Below are 15,465 nucleotides of genomic sequence, written 5' to 3' on the forward strand. Positions count from 1 at the left end.
TGAAGCTCACAAGCTCTAGAGCCCGCACACAGCAATGAAGACCCAACACAGCCAAAAATAATAGGTAAATAAAAATAAAATAAATTTATAAAAAAAGAAATATTTTAAAAAATACATAATAGATGCCATCATAAAGCATAAATGAATATAATCAGATTTTCCCCTACTCTAGAGTGCAAATTTTAAGCTTTCAATGTATCATGAAGTCTTGCCAACCTCCCTATCTGGAGTGGTTTTATTTGACAGGGTTAAAAGTGGCAGTGCAAAGTCTGGTTTTGCCAGCAGGAACTTTTGAAAACAACGTCTCCTTGTGAATAAAATTCCCACAGTCCATACCTTGCAATTTCATGCGGCTGGTCATATTTTATTTATGAAATGTTTGGAATCTGGAATCCAAAATTAGGGAAGGTCCAAAGTCTTTGTTCCCTATTCATAGTGTAAATAAGTTCAAGTTGCTTTATTTTCATGGTTTTGGTTCCACATTCTTTTATATATAAGGCTTTGGGGGGCTTATTAATAATTTTTGTCATCATTTATCTATTTTCTAATGAAAAAACAACAGAAGAATCAGAAGAGAGCCAGAGAAAAAGCGGGTTCCCTGTCTCAGTGGTCACACCACGTGCATCGGGGAATGGCAGAAACACCCAAGCCAGACTGCCACCCCATCAAAGCACACTGCCCAGCACAGTTAAGTTTAAACGAGGGTGTGCGTGGTGAGGCTTGAAGCTGAAGATGCGTTAATATCAAACCTTTCAACTTCACATAGTAATAAACCCCAGCAACAACACAGCATCAGTCAACTAAATGAGACTTCGCTAAAAAAGCCTACACGTACCCCCACGGGATCCCTGCAGACAGAATCCATGTCCGAGTTGAAAAGTTGGTTACAATTGCCTCCTTTGGGCTTCCCTGGTGGCACAGTGGTTAAGAACCCACCTGCCAATTCAGGGGACACGGGCTCGAGCCCTGGTCCGGGAAAATCCCACATGCCGCGGAGCAACTAAGCCCATGCGCCACAACTGCTGAGCCTGCGCTCTAGAGCCCGTGAGCCACAACTACTGAGCCCGCGTGCCTAGAGCCCCTGCTCTGCAACAAGAGAAGCCACCGCGATGAGAAGCCCACGCACCGCAACAAAGAGTAACTCTCGCTCGCCGCAACTAGAAAAAGCCCGCGTGCAGCAACGAAGACCCAATGCAGCCAAAAATAAAATAAATAAGAAAATGAATTTATATTAAAAAAAAAATTGCCTCCTTCTTGTCCTGCCCTCTGCTCTGTGAACACTTTACAATTTTCTTTCTTTCCTGAAAGTATTCTAGCTCATCTACAAATAGTCTGGCTCCTCTGCAAAAACTAGCTGATTTGTCTTCCACGATTAGTAAGCCTCATTGTTTCAAGTTACTGTGTATTTGATTTTTAAGCTCCCTGACAGCTCTATGTGGTTTTAATTAACTTCTTGGAATACAGTGTTTTTAAGCTCAACAGTGTTCCTGGATAAAAATGATCACGCTCAGTTTGTGTGAGTGTGTGCTGTAAGCCCGTGGTAAACTTTTTCCTTGCTCTAACTGGCTGCAAATAGATGGGAGGCTATTTATTTATCAAAGGCTGGCTTTTCCTGCATATCTTTGTGATAGATACCCACTGGGATTATTTCGTATAAAGCTGGGCCCAGACCAGATAAGGCGTAGGGAAGAACAGCTGACTCTGGCTTTCAGAGCTATCTGTGGTTGCAGTTACCTACAAGTTCAATGTCTGAGACCCGTCTTGTTTATAACACTTAGCTAGCATTGTGACACAGGCTTTTAAAAACACGATTTCTTGAGCACTTTCAGTACACCTAAGTGTTGGGTCCTACCTGTTGGCTCTTTGAACTTGCCAGATACAGGGTAGCCATATACTTTTTTATCCCTGAAAGTGGATAGGAGATGGGATGCCATGACAGCAGGTGTAAACCAGGACATCCTGGCAAACAGGTGCATAGGGTCCTCCCCATACACATGGAACTCTTCTGCCCCCTGGGCCACTACCAAGGGTTTTTTTTTTTTTTTTTTTTTTTTTGCGGTACGCGGGCCTCTCACTGTTGTGGCCTCTCCCGTTGTGGAGCACAGGCTCCGGATGTGCAGGCTCAGTGGCCATGGATAGGAACATGATAGTACCTACCTCATGGGCTTGAAGCAAAGATCAACTGAGTTAATATACGTAAAGTAGTTGTCATGGCGTCTAGTGCATAACAGGCACCTGGTGTAGATTGGTTGCTGTTCTCAGCATCTGTCCTGGAACTTAAGGTGATGGTCGTTGGGAGACGTGTGTCGGGTGTCCTGGAGAAGTTGCCCTCATACTTCCTTCAACTGTGGGGAACCCTGTGTAGCTCCACCAGGGGAAATTCAACAATGAACTGAGAACACAGGGCCCCTCTTTTTATTAGAAGCACTGGTCAGGACAGCACCACCCCCTCTGAGAGCATCCACTGTAGGAAGGCCAACGTCAACTGCTGGAGAACCATCAGGCAGAGACGGATACAAGAGTGACCATTAGCAACACAAGTGGAGACAGATTAAGGCCATTAGGTCACAGGCTGGAAACAGGCAAGAAATCTTTATTAATCACCAAGGAGAGACTCTGCCAGGAGGAAGGAGATCAGAGCACCCATAGTTCGTCTGGGTGGCAGCTCAAAGCCAGTGGATTGCCACCAGCACGGTTCTTGCCCCCTGCACCCCTAGTATGACTCAGACTATGGTGGTCTGTAGAACTAGGGGTTACACACAACACAGAATCACAATTCCAGGGAAAGAAAACTGTTTCCAGGTGCATCTGTACCTAACTCATACATCTGTCTTGTTCCAAGAATCCCCAAGGAAGGGAATTCCACCAAATTTTCTTGCCACTCTGTGCCAATAATTAGCATTTTTTCTTTATGTGTATTCTTATTAATGCCTTTTTTCTTCATCTCTGCTCATGGAAAGATAGGTAGCTAAGGGGGTTTGCAGTCTCCTACAGCAAGCACGACTCAGAGAATCCAAATGGCACCGTTGCCGTCAGTTAATTTTCACTTAGATCTTAACCTCTCAGTTTATTTCACGTGGACTCTGGATATTAAAGTGGAAATAATGCTTTGTGACCTTTAAGCAAGGCACCGGCTTTTCCTCCGCCTTTTCCCCTGTGGTTTTGTGAACCACACAGTCCATTTCTGTAATATCCTTATTTCTGGACTTCCAACCTCTTTCCTAGCAGGGAGGTGACTAATGCTAAAAGCCACATATTACACCATGGCTTACTAGGCACACCAAATGCTCCGTTTGAGACATCCTTTCAAATGGCAATATCTGTCCTTGGAATCAAGGTTAAATTGAGTTAAAGAAAGAAGCCCCAACTTTGCCCAGACCCCTCTTCAAGCCTGGTGCCTTTCCCTCCCTAATGATGTAATGAGAAAGATTTCAGAGGGGATCACACTGGTGGGTCTCAGAAGCACCCGGGGGAGTTCCAGCGAGTGCTGTGGCTCTGTGATGCTCTGACCATGGAGTGGGCTTACAGTAAACTCGTCCTTGGCAGGAGCTGTGCACATCATCATTTCTGCTCTGGTAAAGTAGATTTCAAGGGCAGCGTAGCGAGGGGCTGCAGTGGGGGTGAGGAAGCAGTAAGGAAAATTTTTTTTTGGCGGTTCGCGGGCCTCCCACTGCTGTGGCCTCTCCAGCCACGGAGCACAGGCTCCGGACGCGCAGGCCCAGCCGCCATGGCTCACGGGCCCAGCCGCTCCGCGGCATGTGGGATCTTCCCGGACCGGGGCACGAACCCGCGTCCCCTGCATCGGCAGGCGGACTCTCAACCACTGCGCCACCAGGGAAGCCCAGGGAAACTTTCTTTAGTGTTCTCCAGATCTTTCAAACCAAGCTTTCCTCTGTGTTGCCATTCCCCTCCCATCCCCCTACCTCTATCCCCCCCGCAGAGGTCTGGGTGGTAGCTCAGGCCCTGAGGTTGTCATGGCTTCCAGGTTGATGGGCTGGAGGAGGCCAAGGAATGAAGAGAGGTCAAGGCTGGAGCGATTGCTTGTGCGGGGACAGCGTTCAAGGACTCCACCCACTCACCCACCCAGCACTCCTGTCCCAGCCCAGCCCGCGCTTCCCACGCCCACCTCCAAAGAGGAAGAAACCCGGCTGCATAAATCCTCTGTCAAGCTACAGTAGTGAAGACCCGAGGGAGCCAAGTGTGGAGAGAGGGAGAGAATAGCAGGGCCGGCTGCCTGGACAAGCGTGGGGTGAGAAACCGTGAGGTGGGCTGGAAATACCCAGGGGAGTATGCTGGGGACCGGCCCTGTGGGTCCCCTTTGGTTTTTAGGAAAGTGAGTCAAAGGTTGGAGTTATTTTGAAATTCCATTTGTTTGTAGAACTCTGTTTGTTCTGCTGCCCCCTGAGGGTCCAGGCTGGGCAAAGACCACACGGGGAAGCAGGCAATGGGCCTGGGGAAGGGTTTCCACTCCCTGGGCCCTGGGATACCATAACCCTTGTGGAAAAGGAGTGAAAAGGGAGACGCTGGGGTGTGGGGAGTATGGAACAGGCACCAGTGAGAAGTGGGAGTGGTGCTGTAAGTGGAGGTGGCCTTGGTTTATATGCAAACACCTTGACTATTGACTTTATATTCTGCCAGGAAGCTGGAATCCCGGAGTCCTGACTGGTGGGCTGTAGGTGGGGAACTTCCCTTCCTTGTGTCCTCCGTGGTCTCTGTTGTTGGCAACTGGAAATAGGAGGGGACCATGAAGAGAATGCTAAAGTTTAATGTCCTTTTTACGACCAGCTTTTGTTGCTGGCACCTTCCTCTTGGAATAAGACACTGATTCATGACTGAACAACCGCTACACCCAGAGGAAAAAACCTCCTTGGAGTCTCTCGGTTGGTTTCTGTTTACAAGAACGGATGGTTTCCAAAGACTCTTCAGAAAATGGCTGAGAGAAGTCAGAGCAAAAAAGTTAATGTTTTTATTTCTGTCTCTTTCTTTCCACGGAGGAGTCTGAAATTCTTGCTTTGGGCCATATGGAGTGGATATTCCAGAAGGAAATTATATACGGCTCTGTTTCTGCTCAAATGCTTTTCACTTTGTCAAGCGGACCCTTTGAAGCAGCCTTCTCCTTACCTCAGATTCTGACATGAATAATTGTTTAATTGCCTTTCAGTCTACACAAGATAAGGACGCACGTCTCAAAATTGTGTAATTCTCTTAACCAAACAATAGCTGAGCCACCCAGAGCAGTTTTCAAAGAAAGGAAAGAATTCCTTACATATGTTAAGCATTTTATTCTTTGCAAAGTGCTTTGCTCTGGAGTGTTTTGTTAAATTGGATAATGCGTATGAAGCGCTGCGTAAATTGTATCATATAACAGAAAAGTAAGATTTTATAACAATTATTGATTTGATTTTCCATATAAGAAACCGAAGCCCAGGGAAGGGAATTACAGCCCAGATCACAGCCATCAAGCTCAGCTCAGACAGAGGTCTGTCTCCTTCCTCTGTCCCAGTGGAGGCCAAGATCACCCTGGACCCACCAGAGACTTCCTGTGAGGGCTGGGGCCGGGAGTGGATCCACACAGGCATGTTTCCTGATCTGGGTTACCTCCCCCTGACCCGCTGTCTCCCCTCACAGGCTTCAGGCAAAGACTTGCCTTTTTATCTTGCTCCTTTTCTGCCAGCCATTCTCGGCAGAGCCCTTTCCCTCAGGCTGGGACAGAGGAGTTGTTACTTACATTTAAAAAATATATAGGTTGCTTTCTCTTTAAAAAAAAATGTTGTCCCTGAAGTAAGCACAGGCTCCGGACGCGCAGGCTCAGCGGCCATGGCTCACGGGCCCAGCCGCTCCGCGGCATGTGGGATCTTCCCGGACCGGGGCTCAAACCTGTGTCCTCTGCATCGGCAGGCGGACTCTCAACCACTGCGCCACCAGGGAAGCCCCATTTTCTGTATTTTTTAAAAGCTGTCAGTAAATTCTCCTGGTAGGATGTCGTCTTTAGCTTCCAGTGTGTTAGGACAAGGCCTGGGGCAGCCCTGCTGGGGGCTGGAGTCACAGGGAATTGGAGCACCCACCAACCCATCCTCCATCTGCCGCCAGGACAGAGCCCACCTTGCGAAGCAGCAGGACGCAAGGCTGAGGAAGGTCCCAACGTCCGCTAACATCCCTGTGGGGATGTGCAGGGGAACCTAAGAGAAGGGGCTGGATGCAGATGGGGACGGTGTTTCATGTGCCACAGGAGACGGTCCCTGTGCAGCAAAGGACACACTCAGAGTGAAAAGGCAACCACGGAGTGAGAGGAAATATTTGCAAATTACATGTCTGATAAGGGATTAATATCCAGCATATATAAAGAACTCACAAGTCAACAGTAACAAGAAAACAACCCTAATAAAAAGTGGGCAAAGGACTTGAATAGACATTTCTCCAAAGAAGATATACAAATGGTCAATAAGCATGTGATAAGATGCTCAACTAATCAACAGGGAAATGCAAATCAAAAGCACAATGAGATTCCACTTCACACCCATTAGGGCCACTATTGTAAAAAACAAAACCCCAAAAGACCCTCAACAAACCAGGAGATAACAAGTGTAGGTGAGGACATAGAGAAACACACTCTGTGCACTGTTGGTGGGAATGTAAAATGGTACAGCCACTGTAGAAAACAGTATGGCAGTTTCTCAAAAAATTAAACTTAGAATTAACACGTGATCCAGCCATTTCACTTCTGGATATATACCGGAAATAATTGAAAGCAGGAACTCTAACAAATATTTGTATACCAATGTTCATAGCAGCATTTATTCACAATAGCCAGAAGGTGGAAACCACCCAAATGCCCACTGATGATGAGTGGATAAACAAAGTGTGGTACATACATACAATGGAATACTACTATCCAGCCTTTAAAAGGAAAGAACTTCTGACACAGGCTGTAACATAGGTCAACCTTGAAAACATAAGCTGTAGTGAATATAATGGCTATAAGTTCCACCTGTGGAAGAGGTCCTTTATAATTGTTTTATGTGGAATTGTGAGTGTATAACTCTGGTCTAGGGGTGGCCCAGCCTTATCCAGATAAATTATTCAGAGGTTTTACTTTTTTTAAAGAAATGAGAAATCATCATACTTGACTAACTAGTGATTTGAATAAGATATTTAAACAGGAAAAAAATTTTTTAAATCCTTGAAAGTATCTATCATCAGACAGGCATACCCTTATTTTTTTTTAATAGTTGTATAAATGTCAAAAATTCATCTAAACTATATAGCTATTATTTGGAATAGAATAGCGAATTATATCAATGAATCTGTTAATTATCTTACTTATCAGAGCCCTAATTGTGTTTCTATAACCTTTATATACATCATAGAATGTCTATTCATGCCTCTAGTTTTTCCAAATATTGAGATTTTTTTTAAGTTCATCTGGCGCTATAAAATGGATTTCAGGCAGCATTGCTGGTTGACTCTTGCTTCAAATTCAGCTAATGGTTGCATATTCTTCATCCATTTCCCTTCATCCCCATTCTCTACCCAGGAGCCAACCACTTTCTACTGGGGATCCATGAGGTTCCAGGGAAGCTGATTTCATGTCCATCTTCTCAGTTGGCTTGTGTAGTCTATGCTAAGCCAATCAGTGCCTTCCATCCCTCTGGACACAGACATTGGTTACAGAGCGGGCACGTGACCAAAGGAGGACCAGTTGGAATGGATCTTAAGATTTTTTTTTTTTTTGGAAAGCCTGGGCAGGGATGCTCCCTCTCCTTTTCTGGACTATAAGGAGGAAATACCATCCCTGAGAGCTGCTGGAAGCTATGGGGGACCTTAATGGGAATTAAGAATTTAGAATTTGACAGCAAAAAGGGGAAAATGAAGAACCTTGATGGTTTAAGCCATTTTAAGAGAAGCTTTCTGTTACTTGCATTGTAACTGATAGAGCTTATCAATGATATATTAGTATACAGCTAAACAGTTTGCAAATCATCTGACCCTACATCATTTTCACAACATCTCCATGGGGATATTCAGAACGGCTGTAATTCCTCTCCTATTATATGAAGAAAAGAGCCACGAAGGCATTGCTCCAGGTTAAACAGATGGTTAAGTTAAAAAGTTATGTGAGGGGCTTCCCTGGTGGCGCGGTGGTTGAGATTCCGCCTGCCGATGCAGGGGACGCGGGTTCGTGCCCCGGTCCGGGAAGATCCCACATGCCGTGGAGCGGCTGGGCCCGTGAGCCATGGCCGCTGAGCCTGCGCGTCCGGAGCCTGTGCTCCGCAACGGGAGAGGCCACAACAGTGAGAGGCCCGCGAACTGCAAAAAAAAAAAAAAGTTATGTGAGGATAGGCAGTATACTATATTCTCAGCATCTTTTACAGTACTTGTCAACTGGATAGAATAAATGTTGAAAAAATAAATAAATTGAAGAACAGAACCAACATAGAAAAAAGAGCAACAGGCTTCGTTTTAATTATTCATTCCTTTTTTCAACAAATATTTACCAAATGCCTACTATGTACCAGGCATGAGACTAAGGGTTCAAATTCAATACTTTCTGTGTCAGCACCTCCCACACAAAAAAAAAGAGAGAGAAAAGTGTTGAAGTCTTTAATATTCTTATGCTCTTTTAAAAGTTTCAAACAGTTAAGAGATTATTTAAAGGTCTGCAATAATTTGCTAGAGAGGATCCTTGTGTTTTAAAATCTCTTCTCTTTTCTGTTGCTTGTATCCATGTTTTCTGCCTCATTGAACTCGGGTAGAAAGACACGTCGGTGGTTGTATGTTGTAAGTTCTCCATGCAGCCCAATACCTTGTAAATACTGAATTACAGTCTCTTCAGTGTCTAAGTCTTTCTCTGACAGTATGTTAGGATGTCTGCTCATTCAAATCTCTGGGGGACCATTAAGATGGACTTTTACTATTTTAGTATGTATCACAGTAGATCAAAAATCCATACTTAACCGGAAAAGGCAATATATAGAATTGAAACTCTGTCAGTTTTTAGAGTAACAAGAAAGTATAAGGAAGATTACCCTGAGGGAATGAGGCACTAACCAACTAGTCAGGAAAATAGCCTGAACTGTAATTTCCCAGGGATGGAATGTGGAACCGAAGAAAGACACAACCAAGAAAGGTTAAGCCCTTATATCAAATAGAAACCTCAGAGAATTAAATCCACAGAATCAACGGATGAAAATTGTTTCATGATTTAAAAACTCAGCGAGGATTTTTCCCCCTTCTCCTGTTCTGCATGAAAACAGAGAAAAGAGCTGCCCTTTAGATGCCTTTGGGAGGTCAAATTTAGGAAAGTCAGCCCTGAGCAGTGAGTGGAAAGAGCAAACTCTTTAGAGGAAGACTGAGCTGGGTTCAAATCCTACCTCTGATAATTCAGGCCGGTTACTTATTCCTTCCGAGATTCCTTTCCCCACCTGGAAAACAGTGATAATAGTTACTTAACAGGGTGCTCTGGCAGTCAGATACATGCATATCAGGTGCCTGGCGTATACCAGGCACGTAGGAAATGGCAGCTATTATTTTGTACTTTTTATATAAGTAGGACAAACTTGGACTTATTAAAAAAGGGTTGTCACACTTACTTCTGCTTTTCTGATCAGTAAAAAAGATTTCTCTTCACATAGTGTCCGATGGCACAGAAAGGAAAAAGCAAATGAAGAACACATGGTACTTTGCAGAGCATTGAAATTTCTTACTCAAAATTCAGTCACGGCTGCATAATGAGGGTGGAACACGGCCCTCGTGTACCTCTTACTGCTAAATTTACTACACTCATCTGAGAAAATGAGGGAGGCTTTGTTCACATCCTTGAAAACCACTCGAAGTGCCTCATGTTTCTGACATTGTCCTTCAGGACCTTGAGCAAACTAACAATAAAAGAGATGGATGACTGAGGATTATTCAGTGGGTTATTGGCAGCCTTTCAGAAATGTTAAAAACAGTTTTGTAACTGTTTACTCATAAACCTGTGCTGTTTCCCCTTAGGTAATGTCTCTCATCTTTGAAGCTGAGTCCACATCAGCTGTCAACGGCGCGGTCTGTTCCTGTTAAGGACCAAGGAGGAAGCAGAAGGGTGAGTGGCTGTGGGCCCCCTCCTCGTCCCCTCTGGTGATGGATCCGGAGCACGCAGGGTCCTGGCGCAAGGCTACGTGTGAGTGGAGGCAGGTCTGAGTCGAGCCCTCGGACCTACTCCTTATCTACACTATTCTGATTAGAGACAATAACAAGGCGAAAGTTTGCAAATATTGTGCAGTAGAAGTGGCAGTCTTGCATAATACTAATAAATTTGCCATGAGGTTTACGGAGAATCAAAGCAATTTAGGAAATGGAAGTTTTTTGGGTTTGTTTTTTTTTTTCCAGCTGAAATACATAATAAGAACCACTTCTAACTTTTCAAGTTATAAAACTTGAATTTTACTTTTTTTTTTGGACAGGATATAAAGTCAACTCTGTGATATTCTAAAGGTATAAATTGTCATTGACATGTTGAAACCATACTTTTACGCTATAAAATCCCAAATGCCTCCCTGCTCCCGGCTTTAGTAAGCTTACTGGTCATTCAGAATCAGGGAAACTTAGAGCTGAACATTCTCACTTCTCCTCAAAGTCTTAGAAGAAATTCTCAAACCTTTCAATTCTGTGTCTCATGCCTTTCAGATCCTAAAGTTGAATTTGGTGGTAATTATGTACACTGCTATGTCACTTAATACTTTTCAAAATGTGTATATTCACAATATAACAAGCAGGGGAGATGTCATTATTTTCACTTTTTGGAGGAGAACGATGATGTTCAAAAACATTGACTGAGTTGGATAATGATCAGTTTATAGAATCACTGAGTCTATGGGAGAAACCGTACATATTAGACACAAGTGGCCAAATAAGCTTGATATAAACTCAATTTTTAAATGTAAAAATGAAACTATAAGTATTTTGGAAGAAAATAGAATAATTGTTATAATCTGAAGGGTGATTGTAGAGAAGGATTTTATAACCATGACTTCTAGGACAAAAGTCATAGTGGAAAATATTGCTGGATTTGTGTACTTAAAACTTACACAGGCACACAAAAAAACTTCTGAATGGTGAAAAATATACTCTGATATACTTCGGCATTTAACAAAATTTAAAGGCAGACGATAAACTTAAAAATACAAGGAACACCTATAATATATAAAGAGCTCTTACAAACCAATAAGGAAATGATGAATCCCTATGTTAACAATGGACATAAATAGCAAATTCCCAGTGGAAAAATTAAAGTAGCCAATAAACATAAACAAAAATGTTTAACCTTGCTGGTATCAAAATAAATAAAAATTAAAACAATAAAACTCCCCAACCTGATGAAAAAATAGAATAGGATGAAAATATCCAGCATTATCAAGAATTTAGGATAAGAGGCACCTTCATGCTATGCTGCTGGGACGTTAAAGTCCCTCTTGGGGAGCAATTCAGCATTATGTATCAGAATCCTTAAAAAAGAGCACAGAATCTGACCCAGCTTCTAGCCATAAATTCTAAGCAAGTAATTGGAAAAGTTGCCAAAGATCCAAGTGCAGAAATGTAAATGGCTGTTTGTTTTTTTTAATAATAGTGAAGAATGAGAAACAACCTAAAATACTGACAATATGAGGTCATATATATCATAATTAACCCACAAAAAAAGAAGAGCTACCAAATACTGTGAATAGTTTGATGTATTTGTTTAAGAAAAATGCATGTATATATTAATGAATACACACACACACAACACACACACGGAGAACAGTGCTAGTTGCTGTCTCAGTGCTTTACATATAATACCCCATTTAATCCTCACTACAACCCCGTGATGTCAGTGCTATAAAGAACTCTACAGCACAATTGAGGAAAATGAGGCAGAAAGAAGGCAGCTTTTGCCTGAAGTCACACAGCTGGCAAGGGCAGAGCCTGGATTCTAGTCCAGGTCCTGTGGCTCCAAGGCGCCTGGTCTTAACTACCAGCCCGGCTCCACTGGGTGGAAAAGTGTGCTTTGTGCACTCACTTTACACAGAGAAAGAAAAGAATGGGGGTCACACACTGCCCAGCCTTCAGTGCTGCCTCTGATGGGGGAAGTTACAGAGGGAAGCCTTCTGTTTATTTGTTTATTTTTATTTATTTTTTTAAGACTTCTGTTTATTAGTTTAAAATCAGAGCAATGTCTTCTGATTTTTCCACACGTGACACACATCCCTTACTGGTAACAAATTACAGGCTTTTCAAAGCTGCAAGGTTGTCGAAAATGGTGGGGAAATATTCATTCTCCCCTCATTCCGCTGTTTTGGTAATTTACAGACCAAAATAGGATTAAGGAAGGGGCGACTCAGCTTTCCCAGCCCCTGTCTCTGCTAAGCCCTTGATTGTAAAGCCTCACAAGACACAAAATGTGTTGTTTTTTGTTTGTTAAATTTCACTCCTCTCTGAACATCCTGTGCCTGTCCTTCTTTTCTTCTAAAAGGATTACTGCACTAGGGCCCAGCATTCCAAAGGCCTGACGTTGGGACCGGGAATTCGGGCCTCTCTTCCCACTGCTGTCGGCCCGATATTGCCAAGATCCTTATGATTTCTGTTCTGTGTTTTCTCAAAAATCCCAGAGGATCTTGGTGAGAGGAAAATTCTTATTTTTTTCCTGACTCAAATCTTGAGATTGTAACAAATACCAAGGGGACTAGAAATAGTACAGTGTTTCCTGGTATAAAGAGAGAGCGTGAACGCACTCAGGGTTGTTTTCTCTAGATCTGTGTCAACTTTATCTGCTCCGAGATGGGGGCTGATTGGATTCTTCAGCAACAAGAGAGATGTCCGTGGTGATGCTGATATAATTCTCTGGAACTGGTCCTGTGCACCCTTCCCCCGTACAAAGGACTTTGCACACACTATTTTCCTTAGCGCGCCACACAAAAGTGAGGGTAAAAAGGGGGGTAAAAGCATCCCCACTGCTTCACTTCTTCAGGGCTCATTAGTTTAGACGCTTCTGTGCAGGCAGAGTTCGCGAGTGGCAGAACCAGGATCTTAACCCAGTTCTGTCCAAGTGCCAAGGCTGTGCCTTGACCATCGAGGTCAGGGTCTAAGACTGGAGATAACTACTGACTCTGTGGGGGCTGAAGGTCCACTCCCCACTCCCTCACCCACCCTAGAGAGCACCAAGGCCAAGGGACTCGACCACTGTTTGTGGAATGAATGAATGGGTGAATGAATGCGTTGACAGGGCTACCGCCAACCTGCCAGAGTGTGAAAGTGGCCATGGAGTCAGGTTACTTTTTTTTTTTTTCTTTGAGAGAGGGGTTTGGGGGATTGAGGGTCTGGGTTTTGGGGGTAGCTTTTGTTCTGCTGTGGTCTGGAGTCTCTTCCATGGTGGGTGTGGTGGGGCACTTTATGCTATGGAGAGATTGTGGGGGCAGAGTGCTGCCTCCAGGACAGGGAGGTGTCCTGGCGAGGGGAACTCACTCCAGACTCCAGTCTGGACCCAGAGCAGGGACTGGCACGTGTTCTCTGTAAAGGTCCAGGCAGTAAATATTTTATTATTTTTTAAAACTAATTCATCTTTGTTTTTAATTGAGGTAATGCTGGTTTATAACATTACATAAGGTGCATGTGTACAGCATTATATTTCTACTTTAGACGTAAATATTTTAGGCTTTGAGAGCCAGGCACGCCCAACCCTCCTGTTACAGCAACAGCAGCCAGATGTCAACAAGAGTGTGGCTGTGTGTCAATAAAACTTTATTTATGGGCACTGAACTTTGAACTTCTTAGAAGTTTTAGGCATCATGAAATATGACTCTTCTTTTGATTTTTTCTGACTATTTGAAACACATCCTTAATCACAGGTGTACAGAAACAGGTGACAGGCTGCACTTGGCCTGGGGACCATGTTTTGCCCACCTGTTCTGGAGTCAAGGCCAATGAAAGGAGTGAACCTTTCCATCTAGGGTGTCAGTTCAGCCACCTGGGGTAGGAAGGGGTTTAGGACAAGTGCTTCTCCATTGTACCACCTCTGCAGCTTCAGGCAAGTTACAGGAGTTCAATGTGCATCTATTTCTCCATCCATACTGTGGGACTATGAATAATCCCTAGCTCGGAGGATGCAAAGGGATAATCCATTGACGCCACTTAGGACAGGGAAGTCTTCACTAAATATTAGCCATCATCGCTATGATTACTATCATGGCTAATGCTGTAACTGGGATGCAAAAAGATGCAAAATCCCAGCGACAGTTTGTCATGCTTATTTCTTCCAGGGACAGCAGGGATTTTGAGGGTACTGAGGGGGTCCCTGGGTCCATCTCTCTGCCCTCCCAATCTGCTCATTTTAGAGTCTTAAGTGTTCAGAGTTGGAACCTCTTATTCCAACAAGATAAGTTGCAGTTGGAATCTTATCTGCAGCCACTATTACAGAGCCACCTCCAACCAGTGAGATTTCAACTGCATCCAAACGCATTAAAAGTTCCGGAGATGTCCTTGTTTCCCTCCTATATCTAACTGAGACTTTGCATCCTGACACTGTCCACCATGTATCCGGATGCCTTCATGCCTCCTCCTTTCCTCTCTTTGCCCTTCTCCATCCCCTCTTCCAACAGTCATCGCACACTTGTACCTGGCTTGGCTTGAGGTCCCTAGAGGCAGGCAACACATCTCAGGCATCTTTGCATCCCAAGCATCCCAAGCCCACACGAGCATCCAATCAGCATTTGTAAAATTGAATTGGCCGTCGGTTCCCACACTTGGTTCTCGTCAACACAGCACTCCTCTCCAGTCATCTGTGCTCCCTCCAGATGCTCCCCTTGTGCCAGGTGCTTCCAGCTGCTACAACATCCTAAGCCACATTTGCCTCCGTGCCCACATCACTCGGTGCCCCACCAGCAATTAAAGAGGCTTAACCAAGGGGGCTTCCCTGGTGGCGCAGTGGTTAAGAATCCGCCTGCCAATGCAGGAGACACGGGTTCAAGCCCTGGTCCGGGAAGATCCCACATGCCGCAGAGCAACTAAGCCCGTGAGCCACAACTACTGAGCCTGCGCTCTAGAGCCCACGAGCCACAACTACTGAGCCCGCGTGCCACAACAAATGAAGCCCACGCACCTAGAGCCTGTGCTCCACAACAAGAGAAGCCACCACAATGAGAAGCCCATGCACCGCCCCCGCTCACCGCAACTAGAGAAAGCCCATGTGCAGCAACGAAGACCCAATGCAGCCAAAGATAATAAATAAATTAAAAAAATAAATTAAAAAAATAAACTAAAGAGGTTTAACCAAATCTCCAAAGAACGTAACAGGATGAACCAGCTGGCCTGGGTAGGCTTGCATGTGAACTCTGCCACGGAGAGGGAGTGTTTATTTGGGCAGACAGTGAACTCAGAGATGAACACAGCCAGAGCCCGATGAGGTCAACATACAGGGAAGGAAGTAAAAATTTCCATTGCGGTCCAGCCATGACT

Source organism: Lipotes vexillifer, unplaced genomic scaffold (genome assembly GCF_000442215.2).
Source record: "Lipotes vexillifer unplaced genomic scaffold, Lipotes_vexillifer_v1.1 scaffold760, whole genome shotgun sequence".
NCBI lineage: Eukaryota > Metazoa > Chordata > Mammalia > Artiodactyla > Lipotidae > Lipotes > Lipotes vexillifer.